This window comes from Strix uralensis, chromosome Z (genome assembly GCF_047716275.1).
Source record: "Strix uralensis isolate ZFMK-TIS-50842 chromosome Z, bStrUra1, whole genome shotgun sequence".
NCBI lineage: Eukaryota > Metazoa > Chordata > Aves > Strigiformes > Strigidae > Strix > Strix uralensis.
Genome location: NC_134012.1, coordinates 8,108,102 through 8,124,705, shown reverse-complemented (window position 1 = coordinate 8,124,705; position 16,604 = coordinate 8,108,102). Strand labels below are relative to the sequence as shown.

At 46.4% G+C, this 16,604-nt stretch overlaps 2 long non-coding RNA genes across 2 annotated transcripts in view; both read right to left on the bottom strand.

The window, feature by feature from the left end:
• LOC141938083 (uncharacterized) overlaps positions 1-6,205 on the bottom strand; it is a 485,749-nt gene extending 479,544 nt beyond the window's left edge. The window contains exon 1 of the long non-coding RNA XR_012627161.1: positions 5,931-6,205. This is a non-coding gene — a long non-coding RNA (uncharacterized LOC141938083). The remainder of the gene's footprint in view (positions 1-5,930) is intronic.
• A 2,602-nt stretch (positions 6,206-8,807) lies between these two features.
• On the bottom strand, positions 8,808-11,814 carry LOC141938084 (uncharacterized). The gene is made up of 3 exons (XR_012627162.1): positions 11,731-11,814; positions 10,950-11,050; positions 8,808-8,884 (listed from the first exon to the last, which is right to left on the bottom strand). It is a non-coding gene; the product is annotated as an uncharacterized LOC141938084 (long non-coding RNA).
• Positions 11,815-16,604: the final 4,790 nt, after the last annotated feature.

Genomic DNA, 16,604 nt, shown 5'->3' with positions numbered 1-16,604 from the left:
CTTTACGGATGTCTCAGCATCTTCACAGGACAAAATCTTTGCTGTGTTACGGTGCGTAACTGTTTTTCTGTGGCTTCGTATTCTGTTTTTAGACTTGATAGAGTGAAAGACCCATTACTTTCAGGGGCAAAGGAATGAGTTAAATGGGAATCGGAGTTCTGCAAGGAAAAAAACCCTCAATATAAAAACCAGAATGAACTGGAACATCTCTAAAGTGAGTTGGGATATCACAAGGGACCACACGTGGAAGGCACAGGCTCTAAAATTCGATCTGCTGGTAACTGGAGAGTGCATAAGGGCTTTCTCCAAAGGTGAAAGAATGTGATTTGGCTGCCCATGTTTGAGCCGTGTAACTGAAGCTGTAGCTGAGCATAGCGAAGGCACTTCTGGACAGGGGCTTACTCAGCCTGTGACACTTATGGGAGGCTGGGCACCTGTTTATATAAACAGGCATGGCCCTTCCTCAATTGCTTTTTTCCCTTGGGATGTTTTTAAAGAGTCTTTTTTTAAGATTAGCCAGAGGAGGAGACATTCAGAGCTTTCTTGACGTTGCAGTACGGCTGATATGTGCCTGCCTCTGTCCCACAAGGCTGATGACTGCTGAGCAGGCAGCAGCGAACGTCAACATTGATGCTTGGGTGTGTTTCTGTTCACAGCATGTGCTGCCAGTCTGTTCTGCACATGGCAATGTTCCGTTACAAAAAAGACACTGCCATGAAGTATTCCAGGATCCTGAATGACCACTTCAAGGTAGGACACGCGTATTGCTAAGCTGCCAGCTGGATGGCTGTGCTACTTACTGATGTTGGCTGAATAGCCCAAACCTAACAAGAGTTGGCTGTTCCTTGCTGCAGAGTTCTTCCAGATCAACACAAGCACCTTCTCTGTGTGTTGCAAGGTAAGATTTAAAAATGCATATGTTGTCATGTTTCTATGAGAGTGTGAGTGAAAAAGGGAGCCGGAGTGTTTGAGATGCAAGCTGCACTTGAGAGTGCCTCGCCACTTGCTCCTTTTTGCCACCTGAAATCATACCATTAGGGGCATGAGTATTTCTGCTCTCTCCTTCCTGTCTTTTCTCCTTGGAAAGGGTTTTTTTGGTTACGAGGTCCAGAGTTATGCCTTCATCCTGTGGGGGCGTACCTTTCCCAGTTTTCTCTTTGGCTCAGTCCTCACTTAAGGAAAAGAAGCTAATTTCTAATTTCTGAGTTGTTGAGTCCTTTCTGTGTACCTGCAGCAGTGGTGCTGCATAAGTGGCAGCAAAAGTAAAAGGCAAGCTGTCACATAACAGTGTTTGACCCAGTACCCAGCAGACTGGGCCCGTGTTTGAATGACAGTGAGTAAGAAAGAGTTTTTCTGTGTGCAGTGGCAATTGCATTTGGCAGAGAGCTACCCAGCTTCACACCTGTCCCTTTTAAACTCAGTGGCTGAGAGAGGCTTGGTTGGTTTTTAAGAGGGATGCTGAAATTCCAGTTATTTTTCTGTCACCTCGCACAGTACAGTTTATTGCAAAGTCAATGGTCTCCCAAGAGTAGCGGTGGAAGCCCTGTCATACCAGTGACTAAAACTGGGTTGGGTGAAGAAGTGACGTGATGAAGCCAGCCTGTGTCGGAAGGCAGGCAGCTGACCACATTTAGCTTCCCTAGGGCTATAAAGAAGTGTGTGTAGGCTGACCTGGCTGCTTTACTAGCTGTCAGAAAGCTCCAGCCTCCATCAGTGCGGAGCTTCATCATGCCTGAAATGGAAGTCGTTTGGAAAACGCATTCAGATAATCCGGTGAAGACTTCCACAAGTAGGTGTAGATGTTGTGAGGTGGATGGGTGGCCCTTTCTGATGTTTGGTCCCACATTTTCTTTTGTCAAGAGGAGTCCTTTGAGTCACAAATCACTTCAAAAACCTTGGCCTTGCACTCGAAGGACAATTACTTGTCACGCAGCTGAACACATCTCAATTTTCAACATTCCACTCCATCCTGCAGGCCTGGATCATACCAAATAGCTCCTGGCATAAAATAGTCTTGTGTCTTTAACTCTGAAGTTAAACGTTCATGATGGTGTTTCTTTCTCCTGCACAAGCACAGGCATGACTTCTTATGCAAGCAGTTACTGTGGGAACAGCATTGGCTCTTCAGTCACTGTTTCCTATAACATCCCAAACATCACCTGTTCCTGTGTCAACATCACCTCCTACATCCTCTACGCTTATGATGTTTGGGAAAAGGCCGATGCACTGGCCAGGAAGAACACGGGTAAGTTTTTGCCCTCTGGCTTTTTGGTCACATGTGGTGGGGTTATGTGTATGTACTTGCTTCAATCCTAACACTCAGTGTGGTAAACGCCATAACGAAAGATCAAAGCATTATGTATGTTGAATCAGACAGCTATGGCACATTGGCAGGTTATTGGCAGAGATACCTGATGGTGATAAATTGATGAGTGTTTCAATTCAAAGGTTGTCTTGGCATCCTCAGAGGTCTTAAGAGTTAAGGGATGAGGGTATCACATGCAGGAAACCAGCCAACTTGCTTCATTGTAACACAAGAAGCATAAGGGGGTTTTGCAGTTTGTTTTTCCCTTGGGGGCGCTTAGTTTTTCTGAGTTGGTTTCCCTTCTTTAAAAACTGTTTTTTGGCCTGTAGCCTTGTGTTGTAGTTGGTTTTGTCAAACTTGCAGGTATGTTGGCTTGAAAACAGTGAAGCTGGCTTCTCTGTGTAACAGAGAAGCTGAGCAGCTCTTGTATTGGAGTCCTTGCTGGGTACGTGACCAGTATTTGCCAGTAGCATTTCCTAAAATTGATGCTACATTTTTGATTTTACAGTTTTGTTGTTAAAAGTGTTGTGTTCTCCTGTGGTACAGCAGTGGTGAATAAGCAAAAGCCCTAGAGTGGTTTAAAACCCAAAGTTTTGTGAGCTGCTGTGGGCGACAGGATGTATTGCCACCGTCTGTTGGCAAACTGGCACAAGAAAATAAGCACGATGAGCCTGGCTGAATTGTTGGAGGGCTGTAAAAATCCTCACACTGAGGCGGTTGCTGAAATTCAAAAGGCTTTGCAAGTCACCTTTGAAGACAGTAACTTCGATTGCTGGGTGTCCTCCGAGCAAATCCTTGCTCACAGCAGCAATGCATGTGTAGTGTTTTGGATTATATCCTCCAAAGGCTGGTAAAAGACTGTCACTTGGAAGGGCAAAACCTGCTCTCTGTTGCTGTTTTAATGTATGGGAATGATGACTGGGGTAGTAAATACTCCCAGGGGAGTGGATCTGTGCAGGAGAAGAGTAAATACTCCTGTGGGCTTGGCAGTTGTTTTTGCTGTTCAGGATGTGGAGGAGTTTCAGAACTGGAGCTTGTTGATACTCGGTGTAAGGTACAGATGCTCAGAGGTACAGAGAGCGAGTACATCAAACTAAAATAAAGAAGGCCACATCCTTGATTCTCTTCTGCAATTCACAGGGTATAAGAGGAGGAGGAAAGAGCAGTGGCCTTCAGCTATTGAGTTCCCTTAAACAGGGAAGCCGAAAATTAGTGGAAAGCAGTTAGTTTTAGAGCTGAGAATGGCCAGTTCCTGAAAAGGGACCTGGCAGCACGGTCGAGGCTCGAGGCACTGAGGGACTGGGATGAGCCCATGTCGCAGGAAGGTAGGTCAGGCAGGAATGTCTTGGAAAGGTGACTGGAAAGGAATAGGTGTGAGCATTTCCCATACCTGGCTGTCACCTGCACAGGTGATGGCCAGCACAGAGCAGAGCATGCAGCCTGCCAGCACATCCTGGCAGGTCCGGATCTACTGCAAAAGTGGGAGGAGGAGTGCGGCGCCTGAATTTGGCGGCAGGAGAGGAGGACTCTCTTAAATCTGCCTGACATGTCCAGTTGTAAGCAACCCAAATCAGATTTGTCTTGCCTGGCAAACAGATTTTGAAACCTGTTCACCTGAGAAATCATGATGTCTCCAAAGTCTGAGGATGGATGAAGCAAAGGGACCAGCCCAGCGACAGCAGTGTGTGCTGCCAGGCATCACTCAGAAAGACATCAAATTTGGCCGGTTTAAAACCTGGGGGAGGCACGTGGTAAGGACTGGAGTGTGAACACCCAAACTTCTGACCACCTGCCGTGACGTCTCAGTGTCCTTTCAAAGCCAGAGCCTGGGGAGGCGGTTCAGTGTGTGTGTGCATGTGTGAGTGCGTTTTCCTCCCACGTGCCCTGCCTTGTGTGCTTGTTACACTTCCCAGCCTTCGACTATTGCTGGGCTCTCTGCATTAACAACGTGTTTAGCACAACTTGCCGACTGTCCTGGTTTCGACCAGGATGGAGTTAAATTTCATTGGAGTATTTCATACTGTGAAGAATATGGTGGTGATTCGTGTTAAGAAAATATAATGACTTTAATATAAAGAGCAGGTGTGCTGCTGATATTTTGCAATGTATATATGTTTAAAGAGATTTGTCGTGGTTTTATGGTTAAAATGGTTTGGAGGTTTTTTTCCTCCTCAGTAAACACAGACTCATATGGACTGTTGTTATGCAAGTGGAAAATTACTGGAGGGACCCCTGTCAGAAGCCCCCAGCAACACCGGACTGCGCAGGTGGAAAAGTACTGGAGGAACGCCTGTCAGGAGCCCGAGCAACACCAGAAAGCCCAGGAAAGTTTGCGGGGCCCTGCTGCGCATGTGAAGCCCAGGATGGGGCTATAGAAGGGAGTGACGCAGCACCACCTGGTGTCCGTCGGTGCGGAGCAGAAACCCCCCTGCCCCCCGGCGTACCGAGCCTTTTTGTTTTACTTGTTCTTACTGCAATAAATTTATAAAAGTTATTTTCGGCTCTGCCTCTGCATTTATAACAATTCCATGTGATGTCACGCCCAGGGATATAGGGGGGTGGGCTCTCTCGGGCGGGCACTGGATTTTCGGATCCAGCCCGGGTGTGTGTTGCTGTGGGGGCAGTCGCTGTGCTCGATAAGCCACTGCTGCATTTTACCCATTTCTTTTTGAACTCACTATTGTTACTGTTGTTCTCTTGTTATATTTAGTAAATTCTTTCTTTTTATTCAACCTACGAATTCTCTTTTTTTAGTCCCTCCCCTGTTTCACTGGGGAGGGGGAAGGTGAACGGTTGGCCACGTGGCATCTGGCTGCCAGCTGAGTTCAAACCTCAACACCAACTGACAGGGCGCGCTGGTGTTGCTCCTCACTGCCCCCTCGCCTGTCAGATGTGCCTGGTGTGTCAAACCAACCAGATGTTTTCTCCCTCCTTCCCCCTTTTCCAGAGTTTTTTTCTGAACTCAGCACAGTGACGTGCGCTCTGGTGCTGAACAGCAGTGTAACCGAAGGGGTACGCTATGCTAGGAAGGGTTTGCAGTGGCTGAGACTGGAAACAACTACACCTTAAGGTGGGTAAGTACCTTGAACTTTTTTGCAGTTTTGAAGCCTCAGTAACAGTCTGACTTGCTGAATTATTGGATTAAAAGCACCTGCAAGGGAACGCAAATGGAGATGGAAGGAACCTGCTTCCACTGGAACAACTTTGAACTTTGAAAACTGGCACTGACACCAACACCGACACCAGCACTGACACCGACACCCACACCTGCAGTGACACCGACACAGACACGGCCCCCAGCACCGACACCTTGACACCCATAGCATAAAAGGGTAAAAGAGAATAAAATTTCTTTTTTTTTTTTTTTTAAACTCAGTGGCAGCAATTTGGTGCTTCACTCTGAGTTGTGCAGAGGCCGGGGAGTTTGTCCTGTGAGCACAGGTTGGGGTGGGAGGGTGTTGGTCTCGGACCAGCCGGGATGGGGACAACGCGCTGAATCATGACAAACTCACACCAGTTTGTTGAAGGGGGAGAACCGCCAAGAGCAAATGTCGCTGCACTATATGCAAGCTCCCAATTTATTACCACGTGTTTACATAGGTTCCTTTTTACTTTTACATCCTACTGACTTCAGGTTTTGCCTGTTTATTGCTCACATGCTCACCACACTCTGCAGGGGGTGTTTTTTCCTGCTGTTTTTCACACAACACAGTGTTACATAATGTTGTCTCCGTTATCCACACTCATTCTTCTAACCTCAAGGTCAGTTTACATTTTGCTAACCACCAATTCTTAATTCCCACATCTCCCCCTTCTTTGTTTCGTAGCTTCGTTTCCATGGCGATCATTGCACTCAGTCATGGTTCGGCCTTCCTCACTGTGGAAAGGAGGCTTCATATGCGTTGCAGGGTGGCAAATCCTGTAAAAAAAATCAAACATCCCAGGCCTGCTAAAGCCCACATCCATATGTTCAGACCTGCAACCCAATACCTAGGGTTGAGCCATGATAAACTTTAGCCTAACTCTCTCACGATGCCATCGTGCATTAATTTCTGAATCTCATGCTGTAATGAATTATGTTGCAGATTGCTTGTTTACTTGAGACAATTCAGAGTCACCCTCCTAAGGGTGAGTAAAATTGACTGATAGCTATAATTCTGTTCTGCGATTGTGGATGCCAGTTAGACATCAGAGTGAAAAGAGTAGGCTAATTTCATTATTAATAATTAAAGGTTATAACTAAGTACTGAAACAAAGAGGTTCATTCAACAGTCAGTATTCTGTATAACTGTTCAGCAGGGATTCTTTATTTGCAGCGCTGGGCAGCACTGGGGATCACTCCACCACAAGTGCCGCACTTACTAACAAAATTCTCTGACTAATATACACAAAAAACATACATATGCATCAGATTTCTTAGAAAAGGCAGTCTTATGCTAATGGGTTCTCAGAATTCATTTACATAGTCTGAGCATGCATAATAAAAATAGAGTGAGGGTCTTCTCCCCTCCTTTGGGGTCCACATAGCCTTCCTCACACTGTCCGTTAGTGAACTTTAGGCCTCTAGTGTCTATATCTGTTCATAGAGTTATGTCCTGGTTTAACCAGGATAGGGTTAAGTTTCCCCAGCAGTGGGGGGGAGCTCTAGCCGGGTTATTCAGATACCATGCGGACGTCACATCCTGGCAGGTCACATTTCCCTGGCGCGGAGCGCGGTGCACTCGTGGTTTTGTACATCGTGCTTCAAACTGCTGTATTTGGTAGCTATTTTGCTCTGTTCATTGCTATCACTATTACTGTTATTGTTATTGTTGTTGTTGGTTGTGTTGCTATTGCATTGTTGTATTAAACCTTTCCTTATTTCAGTCTTGGGGCTTTGTATTTCACTCCCTTTGTGGGGGAGGGGCAGCGGCCACGTGGTCTCAGACCCCGGCAGGGGCTAAACCACCACAACTTACTTCATCCATCCTTCAGCTCCTGTTTGTTCCAGCTTTCAGCACTTACCTCGACACTGGTATCTTCTTAGGCATTTGTTTTCTTTAGGTTCCTGCTATTAGGGATGTACCCAGGGAGTTTTTCAGACTGTCCAAGGTCTGTCTTATCTTTACTAGGCAAGGAGTTAAAGGTTTCAAAACATCTTACAAGTGGGTAACTGGGTAATGACTACAGAGGGTAGTTAGGAAAAAGTATAAATCAAATTATATACATTACAGTAAAATACAGGAAAAATGCAGGGGAAAAAATCTAGTAAAATACCAATGATGTCTAATGTTAAAACTAAATGTCTTATATTACAGGTCCCTGTACATTACCAGTTTCAAGTATAGTTGTAGCTATACTGTTCCCTTCAGTACTACAAAAATAAGGAGTAAGAAAAATATGGAATAGTACACTTACTTATTGCTACATAGAGTTAAATAAGGCAAGGCACCTAATCATTACTGCACAATGGGGTACTAATATCCAGATCCGCAGTCGCTGGGGAGCCCCGGTTGCAGCGAGGATTTGGAGTACCTTTCCCCACAAGTGAGAAGTTCTACACAATGCGTCTGTCTGTAGGTGTGGCATCCAAAGTCGCAGCAAGCGGGTCCAGCCTTGTACACTAAAATCAGCAAGCCAAAATAAATTGCACTTTTCTTTGAGCGGAAATATCTGGTTTCATCCTCCTGTTGGATTCCACCCAGAGCCTGGCCAGGGCTCGGGGGGGAAAACCAAGGGAGTTTCTAACAAGGCCAGACACTTGGGTTCTTAATCTTTAACACTGCTGAACAAGGGAAGTTGGATACACATTCTCGCAGCATTTCATCCTTATTACTAATTACATTTTGTCTAAGCTACATCTTTCACTAGTGAGCATAGATATGATCAGACACTAATAATTAACGCTTATGGTAATACAGATTTTACTACTTAACAAATACTAATAATGAATAACGTTTAGTTATAAGGTTCATTTAGAGGTCAACTTGTTTCAGGCCTATTACTCAGGCCTTAGCACTACAAATTCAGATCTACATCTCAAAGGAAATATTTCTGTAAGCTTATGGCTAGATACATTGGCTGTAGATGAAACAACTAAAATACTGAGGATCTGTAATGATGATCTGATATTGGCCACTACTATTGCTTATGTGTGCCTCTTTTCCAGCCAACAACATTTATGGATGAGTTGCACAACGGTCTAAAATACAGGTGCTGTTGTGGCTGCAGCAGCACACATGCACACCTTCCTCCTGTGGACATACACACAGAGGGGCATCCGCATACAATGCTATATTGGCAACATTCAAACCATATAACAGGTTCTCTGTGTCTCAAGGAGGAAACCAAGCTCCTCCAGCCCACTGCATGTCGTTACTGGCTACCGGTACATCAGGATCCAGCATATCTTCTGCTTTCTGTTGTAGTTGTTTTAGACTTCCCCAAGTGATAGCTACAGTCGTCAAGTTCCTAGGGGGACACAGCCTGCGTGTCGATTCCTGCATCGTCAGTTGAGGGGGTCTGTGGTATTGGGTTGGAGAGTTGCTCTTTCCAGCTCACAGTATGGCTTGACTTTCTTTGCTAGTATCCACCGAGGACCTGTGGGTGATAAAACACAAGCATACCCCCTCCCCCACACCAGCAGATCTACTGGCCCTCTCCAGGTCGGGTCTCCTTTGGGATCCTTATACAAGACCCGTGGTTTAACTCTAGAGTCCGCTGTGGTGCTAAAACGACGTTCTGCTGCTGTCAAGGCAAAATGATTTCTGTTTAAAAAATTAAGAGTATATAAAGCCATTGCCAGCTGATTATATAGTGTGTCCAGAGAATTCCCCCTTCTTTGTTTTAAAATCAAGGCTTTTAGTGTAGCATGTGCACGTTTGACTATTGCCTGTCCCGTGGGGTTATGCGGAATACCCGTCTTGGGCTGAATCCCCCATTGCTGCAAAAGTAGTTGTAAGTCTGCCACCTTCTGTTTCTAAAATTCACCATCATTCTCCAGGATCCGTCACTTTTCTTGACAGGCCATATCAGACTGTTCCAAGTTGTGGTGGTTGGCTTTAAAACTTCTTCATCTAATAAATCTCTAATTGTCTGTGATATCTCTTAATGTCCTCCCGGAATTCTATACTGCCTCATTGTGACTCAGTTAGTGGCAGCTGGAATCTGCATGGGAGGCATTTTTACTCTACCAACCGTAACAGGTCTGGCACTAATATAGGGTTTAGCTCCAAACTGATACTAACCATCAGAAAGATTTAAAGTTAGTCCTTTTAGAATGTCTATACCTATCATAAGTTCAGGAACAGGGAGAATCATGACTGCATACAATCGTCTTGGGAGGTTTCCTATTTTCACTTCAATTTGTGTTTGTACAGCTTCAATTTGTTTTCCTCCCAGTCCTGTGATAATTACAGGTTGTCCTTTAAATTTCCTGGGATTCCCATACATTAAGGAAGCCTCCGCTCCAGTGTCAATTAGGGCATTTACAGTTTGTGGGGACCATAATATTGATTCACCTCCCTTGCTTCCTGCAAAGGGTACAAGTCAGAAAACGCTGCCCAATCCTCTTTCACCCCCAGAACCATTTATCCACTCACGGCGCCCTCCGTGAGCAGATGAAGGGTCCTGTTGAAGGGGTGCTGTAGGCTGGGTTGTCCCTGGATCCTTCATTTTAGAGCTCTGCACTCTCTTGCTAGGTTTATTCAGTCCTCTCTGGGCATATATTTGCCACAGCTCATCAGCTGGAACACCGTCAATTTTTTCACGAGACATGCCATCTTTTAATGAAGCCGTAAATATTTCCTTACAAGAAATCCTGTTTTCACTGCTTTTAGGGCTGTCTTGAGTATCTCGATTCCCTGCACTCCCTCAGGGGCCCCACCCTCCAAGGTCACCCAGCTGCTGTATTTTTTCAATCACATTACAAAGGGGATTTTACGTCTTATTAATCAAAAGAGTCATGATTACAAATTTATATGCAGGTGGGGCAGTCTTAATCAGTTCATTTCTCCTGGGGACAGACAAAGGATGCTGCATCATAGTGTCAACATCTTCTATAAAAACTGCCACTTTCATCCCTTTTTTTGGTATTACAAAAATAGGTGTGTTCCATGGGCTGTTAGAGGGTTCAATGTGTCCTGCTTCTAGCTGTTCTTTAGTACAAGGCAGGTGTATGATCTGCGGGTCAATCCCTGTCAATGTTTGACGTCACCCTCGTCCCTCCTTTCCCAGGGTAGCACCCTGATCCACAATAGGTATATCCTGCATGGGGTGCAGTAATGTCTCTAACAGGTCTTTTTGTGGACTGTACTTGAGAAGGCCAACCTCCTAGCTGTGCATTCAGCTGGGGTCCTGAAGCTGTGTCCCAGCTGCCGGCGTGGCTGGCCTCCCAGCAGAGCCCCCGGTTGGACATCTTGGTGCCGGAGCCGCCTCTGGTGTTGGGGGAAGGTGGCAGGCGGGTATGGGCTGGGGATGCAGAGCTGGGCTCGGCCACAGGCGGTTGCCCCATAACAGGGCGGGGGGCGGCACGAATGCTTAGTACAGAGATCTACATGCTCGGTTTTCCAGATGGAATACTGTGCTGGCGTTAATACCCTTTTTATAAGTGCCAGCCAATCCCATGGGACCAGTTGATACCCATGAGAGATTGCCTCCAGTATACCTGTTGTAAATGAGCTTTGAAGCCCGTTCTCATTGATGCTTTTCCGTAGTTCTTTAAAAACCTGGTACAGCAGGGGATCATGCTACAGCTGCTGGTTGGGTCTTAAGACTACCGGAAACGCCACAGGGTCCCCATTGCTCAGTGCCTCCTTAAAACATGTCTCTAGCCTAGATCCTCCTTCCCGAATCTCTACTGGGAATGCCGCCGGTGGGGGAGGTGGAAAATCTGAAGGCACAGATTCTAGCTCCTCATCTTGACTCTTTTCACCCCCACTTGTTTCTGCTGGGGGAGCACTGGGAGTTACTTCTTTCTCCTGTTGGGATGAGGTACCAACAGGTTCTGCTATTTCTCCTGTCAGTGGTTGTAAAGCCATCTAAATCAATCGCCATGTAAGCAAGACAGAGGTCAGCACCACAATCCCCAGCCCTTTTTTAGTTTTAAACTCCTGTCCGACCTCCCACCATAATGCTAAATCAAAATTTCCATCTGCTGGGAACCACATACAATACTTTAAGATGTAGCGCAGTAACTCATGCAGTTGATTGTATGTTACTGAATATTGGACAGCCTTCAATAGCTGCTTTAAAACTTGCATATGCAGCTTTTGTTCCTTAGAAAACCCTGGACCTGTGATTTAAGAGAAAGAGAAAAAAAGAGAAAGAAAAAACTCCTTATGATTAAAGAGAAAGAGAGAAAGAGCTGTAAGCCAGCAGCTTCCCACAGCCGGGCGCTGCTGTCTGGTGTTCACCAGATACCTAAAGAAAACCCCTTCTGCTCCTACATATGCTGGCAGCTTTCCCAAAGCCAGGACTTGCTATCTGGTACTTACCAGATAAATGAATATTGTAGTCCGGACTCCACTGTCTCCTTTGCATACAAGAATGCCTCTGTCTTCTTCAATTTCCCGTATGGCTCACACAGGGCACCACTTGACAGTCTCGGACCAGCCGGGATCAGGGTGATGTGCTGAATCATGACTCACAGAATCACAGAGTCATCTAGGTTGGAAAAGACGTTGAAGATCATCTAGTCCAACCATTAACCTAACACTGACCATTCTCAACTACACCATATCCCTCAGTGCTGGGTCAACCCGACTCTTAAACACCTCCAGGGATGGGGACTCCACCACCTCCCTGGGCAGCCCATTCCAACACCTAACAACCCATTCTGGAAAGAAATACCTCCTAATATCTAGTCTAAACCTTCCCTGACGCAACTTGAGGCCATTACCTCTTGTTCTATCGCTTATTACTTGGTTAAAGAGACTCATCCCCAGCTCTCTGCAACCTCCTTTCAGGTAGTTGTAGAGGGCGATGAGGTCTCCCCTCAGCCTCCTCTTCTCCAGACTAAACAACCCCAGTTCCCTCAGCTGCTCATTGTACGACCTGTGCTCCAGACCCTTCACCAGCTTCGTTGCCCTTCTCTGGACACGCTCGAGTCATTCAATGTCCTTTTTGTAGTGAGGGGCCCAAAACTGAACACAGTATTCGAGGTGCGGCCTCACCAATGTCGAGTACAGGGGCAAGATCCCTTCCCTGTCCCTGCTGGACACACTAGTTCTGATGCAAACCAGGATGCCATTGGACTTCTTGGCCACCTGGGCACACTGCTGGCTCCTGTTCAGCCGGCTGTCAATCAACCCCCCCAGGTCCCTCTCTGACTGGCAGCTCTCCAGCCACTCCTCCCCAAGCCTGTAGCGCTGCTGAGGGTTGTTGTGGCCCAAGTGCAGAACCCGACATTTGGCCTTATTGAAGCTCATCCAGTTGGCCTCAGCCCATCGCTCCAGCCTGTTCAGATCTCTCTGCAGAGCCTCCCTACCCTCGAGCAGATCAACACTCCCACCCAACTTGGTATCATCTGCAAACTTACTGAGGGTGCACTCGATCCCCTCGTCTAGATCATCAATAAAGATGTTAAACAGGAGTGACCCCAAAACCGAGCCCTGGGGGACACCACTCGTGACCGGCCACCAACTGGATTTAACTCCGTTCACCACAACTCTTTGGGCCCGGCCATCCAGCCAGTTTTTTACCCAGCAAAGCGTGCGATCATCCAAGCCTCGAGCAGCCAGTTTCACCAGGAGAATGCTGTGGGAAACGGTGTCAAAGGCCTTATTAGAGTCAAGGTAGACAACATCCACAGCCCTTCCCTCATCCAATAAGCAGGTCGCCCTGTCGTAGAAGGAGATCAGGTTTGTCAAGCAGGACCTGCCTTTCATAAACCCATGCTGACTGGGCCTGATCATCTGGTTGTCCTACATGCGTTGTGTGATGGCACTCAGGATGAGCTGCTCCATCAGCTTCCTGAGCAGCGAAGTCAAGCTGACAGGCCTGTAATTTCCCGGATCATCCTTCTGACCTTTCTTATATATGGGCGTCACTTTGGCCAATTTCTAATCTGTTGGGACGTCCCCGGTCAGCCAGGACTGGCGATAAATGATGGAAAGCGGCTTGGCAAGCACCCCAGCCAGCTCCTTCAGCACCCTTGGGTGTATCCCATCTGGTCCCATAGACTAGTGTGTGTCTGTGTGATACAGTAGGTCACTGACTATCTCCTCCTGGATTGCAGGGGGGTCGTTCTCCCAGTCTGTCTTCTGGCTGAAGAGGCTGGATTCCCTCAATACAACTAGTCTTGCTATTAAAGACTGAGGCAAAGAAGGCATTAAGCATCTCAGCCTTTTCCTCATCACTAATTGCCATGTTTCCTCCCGCATCTACTGGTCTTTCTTTTGCTGTTGACATACTTACAAAAACATTTCTTGTTATCCTTGATTGCTGAAGCCAGGGTAATTTCCAGCTGGGCTTTAGACCTGATTTCTGCCCCTGCATAGCCTCACAGCCTCTTTGTAATCACTGTGAGTGGCTACCCCCTTCTTCCAAAGGCTGTAAACTCTCCTTTTCTCCCTGAGTTGCAACCAAAGCTCCCTGTTTAGCCAGGGTGGTCTTCTCTGCCACCAGCTTCTCTTACAGCACCTGGGGACTGTCTGCTCCTGTGCCTTTAAGACTTCCTTCTCAAAGAGTGCTCAGCCTTCCTGGACCCCTATACCCTTCAGGACCATCTCCTAAGGGATTCTGTCAAGCAGGTGCCTAAACAAGACAAAGTCAGCCCTTTGGAAGTCCAGCATGTTCTGCTTCCCCCTCTCCTGGCCTCTCTAAGAATAGAGAACTCTATTATTTCATGATCGTTGTGCCCTAGTCGGCCTCCAACTGCCACATCATCCACCAGTCCTTCTCTGTTCGCACAGAGGAGATCCAGCAGGGCACCTTCTCTGGTTGGTTCTCTCACCAGCTGTGTCAGGAAGTTGTCTCTAACACATTACAGGAATCTCCGGGACTGGTCCCACTCTGCTGTGTTGTATTTCCAGCAGATGTCCGGGAAGTTAAAGTCTCCCACAAGAACAAGAGCAAGCAGTCGTGAGATTTCTCCTAAGTGCCTATAGAATATTTCATCCACCTCTGTCCTGGTTGGGTGGCCTATAGGAGACTCCCACTATGTTATCTGCCCTGTTGGCCTTCCCCCTGATTCTAACGCAAAGACACTCCACCCTGTCTTTGCTACACTTGTACTCAAAGCAATCATAACAGTCCCTAACATACAGTGCCACCCCACCACCTCTCCTTCCTTGTCTGTCCCTCCTAAAGAGCTTGTAGCCATCAACAGGCGCACTCCAGTCATGGGAGACATCCCACCATGTCTCTGTAATAGCCACTACATTGTCGCAGTTGAGACGGACACGACAAACATCAGATTGTGTGAAAGCGACCAAAATGGTTGCAAAAGCCCCTTTATTGTTTTAACAAGCTTTTTTATAACCTTCTTCAAAGTAGGTGTTCATACAGGATTGGTTTACTTTAGTAACTAACAGTTCACGATTGGGTGATAGTTTTTCGCCTGAATCGTCAGGACAGTTCTTCTTATCTTAGTTCTCTAATCTTGTTTCCATGGCACTTCTCGGGACTTTCTGGCCTCTCATGGATACACTGGAATGTCTTCAAGGTTAAATTCTTCTTCAGTTAGACTAGAGGCAGACCCGCTGCCTCCCCCGACAATTCCCCCTTTTTGTATTTGTGCTAGAAATATTGCAGAAACAGTCTTCTGCAGGGCCCTTTGCAGAAGACTGACAAGACATGGCAACATCAAAAGCACAGTCACAATTACCAAGATCATGACCCCCACAGTTTTGACCAGAGATATCAACCATCCAGAAAGTCCCCATCCTTTAAACATCCTTGTAAGCCAATCCAATCCGTCCTCTTCTGTTAGACGCCTCACACCATCCTTCAGCTGCTGTATACTTTTAAAAATAGATTCTGAGTGGTCAGACAAATTCATGCAACACATTCCTTCAAAATCTTCACATCCATGTCCTTGCGCTAAAAGCAAAAAGTCAATTGCAGCCCTGTTCTGTAAAGTAGCATGTCTAACACTATCAACATCAGTTAAAAGGTCACTTAAAGTTAAAGAAGTAGCATTAGTCTGTTTGCTAAGCCAACATCCCAACTTATTCAAAGTCGTTAAGGCATTTGCAACACCAACTCCTGGTGCCAATATGGAGGCCGTTATGATCTGGCCTGGATTCCAGAATTCAACGTTATCTCGACAAGAACTTTCAAACCGATGAACGGTCCTTGGGACTCGCTTATGTTTTCGAGTCATATTCAGAATCATTGACACATTTGGTGTTAATAACGTGAGACGTCCGAGGCTACACGGGCCTCCATTCAGTTTAGATGGGACGCCTCCCCAGGCACGATCTCCACAGATTAGAAACACACCAGGAGGTAATGCAAGAGGAACAGCAAAAGATCGTGAGATGTTAGTCGAAGTATAATTGCACCAAGCAGTTGAATTATGATAAGCAGCATTAGTTGCATTCACATTTTGCCCTCTCCGTGTGGTGTTATAGGAGTAATTAAAAAACACACAAGCATCCATTATAACAGAGCCTAGCAACTCTAGCTCTTGGGGTTCTTGCGTAACCTGTGGAAGGTGACTATATACACCATCCCAATTATCTGTACAATTTTTTGAAGAGTTGCAAAGAGAGAAAGCCTGAAGGGTTTGTGGGATTGGTCATGTGTCTACTGGCACTCCCACCAAACAGGTGGAGAATGGATTTTCCGGGTTCGCAGTAGAAAGGCACAAGGTTTCTTGATGTGTCATATTTGCCAAAGTTACCCAGATATTCTGCTTGGGTTGTGGAACTACCCATCCTTCAGCCTGATGCAGGTTCCAGCACAGGCCGAACACACCGAGCAGGAACCCAGCGAGGGCCGGCATCTGTAGAGACACAAGCATAACCCCTGCCCCAGGTTAATAATTCACATGGTCCACTCCACTGGCCAGTAATTAGATCTCTAACATGCACTTTGATGTCTTTTTGCAAATCCTGTTTTGAAAAAAGAGAAGAGAAATGCTGAAAAAGAGGAGGTAAAGAAGAATTATCCCCGTAATGGAGAAAGTTAAGAACATAAACTGCTTTATCTAAACATGCCTGTGGTGGTTCCCCAATCATTCCCCCTTTTTGTTTTTGAAGCTGCCGCTTCAACGTACTATGTGCACGCTCAACAATTGCTTGTCCTGTTGGGGAATGGGGAATTCCTGTAACATGAGTAACACTCTACAAATTAAAAAATGTTTGAACTTTTTGTG